Genomic DNA, 2,919 nt, shown 5'->3' with positions numbered 1-2,919 from the left:
TCAAACCTGCAGGCTCTTAGCAGGAGTGCTGCAACAAGACCCAACAGGTCTCTCTGTTGACAGAAAATGCAAAAGGAGAGGACGGTAGCATTGCCAAGGCATGGACCGTGTCTTTGGCCTATTTCAGTATGAGGTGCGACACTGCGGGAACGCGACCGGTATTTACGGTTAACAGAGAAATAATAGCAGTGATCGAAGATGGCTTAACTAATTAGATTAAGAAGATCAAATGGCCGGAATGGACAGTGATAGACTGGGGAGCAGACTAGAAAGGAGAGAAGTGGAGATACGTACTATCAAATGCAAAGTGCTGCAGATGTTGTACCGAAAAGGAGGAAAGCCAGAGGAAAAAAATGCACATAATATGGAGGGGTATGGATAGTACCCACTACACTCTGTGGATCGTGAAACACAACCATTTCTCATGTTCTTTATTAATTAGCATTCTGTTTTATGGACATTTCCCAGTATTTGAGTGCTGGATGTTTTCTCTCTCTCTCTCCCCCCTCCCACCCCCACCCCCAATCTGGTGAATTCTTTGAGGACAGGGACTGTGTCCGCTAATTTTCATTAATTTTTCCCCAGTGTTTAAGGCAATGGTAGTGTACTTAATCCACAAATGTGACAAGGAATAACAGGAAAGCAAAGTAGCTGCTGTGAAAAGGAGATCCCAGGAAAGCAATAAGAGATGATTAAAAAAAGATAAACTCAAACAAGAGCCACTTATACAGATAAAGAAGAAAAACAACCGAAAAAGAGGCAGATGTGTGAACAGAACGGAATAAGGAAATAAGCCTAACAAGTACAAAAGAAAGAGTGAACTAGAGGGTGGTCGAGCCGAAAACTTATAGATCAATTAATCCGGAAGAATACAAATTAGCTGAAGTGGATGATCGCAAATAGAGAGAAATGAGACGCATGGTTAGAGTTACCCTTTATGGGAGGAGGATGAGGTGGAGGAGGAGGAGGAGGACCTAGTGGAAAGAGCACGGGCCTGCGTGTCAGAGGATCTGGGTTCTGGTCTAGACTCTGCCACTTGCCTCACGTAAAACCTTGGGCAAGTCACTTCACTTCTCTGGGCCTCGGTCTCCTCATCTGTAAAGTGAGGATTCATAATAATAATCATTATTATGGTATTTGTTAAGCTCTTCCTATGCGCCAAGCACTGTTCCAAGCACTGGGGTAGATACAAGGTGATCAGGTTGTCCCACGTGGGGCTCACGGTTTTAATCCCCATTTTACAGATGAGGTAACAGAGGCACAGAGAACTTAAGTGGCTTGCCCAAGGTCATACAGCAGACAGGTGGCGGAGCCAGGATTAGAAACTGGGATTAGAAGCCCGAGTCGGGATTTAATGCCTCTTCCCTCTCCGACTTTGTCTGTGAGCCCCATGTGGGACAGGGATCTAACCCAGCACTGAGTGCACATAGTAAACACTTAAACATCATTAATGATTATTATTATAATAGCGGTGGTATTTGTTAAGCATTTACTATGTGCCAAGCACTGTTCTAAGCACTGGGGTAGATATAAGGTGATCAGGTTGTCCCACGTGGGGCTCACGGTTTTAATCCCCATTTTACAGATGAGGTAACTGAGGCCCAGAGCGGTTAAGTGACTTGCCCCAAGTCACACAGCTGATAAGTGGCAGAAGGGGGATTAGAACCCACAACCTCTGACTCCCAAGCCCGAGCTCTTTACACTAAGCCACGTAATAAATAATGAAGAGGAGGAAGAGGAGGACTAAGAGGTAGAAGAAAATGACCCAGAGTTCTTGCAGTAACCTTCCAAGAGGGGCATTTCTCACCCAATTAATGAGGGCATTCCAGGCTCCTGTGGCTCTGGTGCAGTTATGACACCCAGACTTCTGATGTGCTTCCCTTCTTCTCCCTACAGGTCCATCCCTTCACCAAGTTTGCCAAGACTGATTCCTGACGTCACTGGAATTCTTTGGAGCCTTAATCAGGACAGTGCCGCCCAATTACAGTAGCAACAGCCAGTTTTGCAGGAACACCTAGACATTCTGCAGACTCAACTTTCTGCAGCTCCCAGCAATTCGCCGTTGAGAGGCTGCACCTAGAATCTGGGTGGGGAGGGGACTTGCGTTGAGGAAGGCAGAGAGAGGCTGGAGGTCGAACGCTCAAGTGCTCAGAGTGAGGGATTGTGGATTTCAAGGGAATTAGCACCACCATTTTCAGGGGGGCCACCATGACTCTGGATACAACTAGAGGCAGGCCCAGGGGGGCTAGGAAACTTCCACTTTTCTACCACATCCCAGCTCACCCTCTCACTGAGCCTCGTTCTTGACGTTTCCATCCCTGACCTCTGTCTAGCTGCCCCCCTTCCTCTTGCCTGGAACTCCCACTCCCCTCAAACCCTGAAGGCCTCCAGCTTTCCCTGATTTCTGAAATCTCATCTCCTCCAGGAAGCTTTCCCAGATGCATTTTTCCTCCTCTCTTCCCGTCCCAGCACTTTCACACTCACAACCTCCCTTGGAACTTTTGTTCATATCGACTTACGTACTCTCTTATTTAAGCAACTTCTTCTTCTGGCCTGTCAATTGTTAGGTATCTGTCTCTCCCACTCCTCTGTAAACTCCCTGTGTCGATTATCTATTGTAGTCTCCCAAGTGGAGTGTTCTGCGCGCAGTAGCACACGATGCTATTGATTGCCCGATTGATCCGTACAAGGAATTGTGGCGGAGCCGAATCTTGACATACCAAATCCCTCATTGGCCAAGGAAGGAAGCCAGTGTCCCTGCAAGACTTGGTTACACTCACCTCCTATTAATAATGGTAATAACATCATCAAGGGTAACATCTTAGATTTAAATAGCGGCTGTCAGTACAGAGCTCAAAGGCTTTTATGATGCTTTTTTAAAGTGAAAAAAAAACCCTCCTTAATCCTTACAGCGGGCCC

This window comes from Ornithorhynchus anatinus, chromosome X1 (genome assembly GCF_004115215.2).
Source record: "Ornithorhynchus anatinus isolate Pmale09 chromosome X1, mOrnAna1.pri.v4, whole genome shotgun sequence".
NCBI lineage: Eukaryota > Metazoa > Chordata > Mammalia > Monotremata > Ornithorhynchidae > Ornithorhynchus > Ornithorhynchus anatinus.
This window is presented reverse-complemented; position numbering follows the sequence as displayed.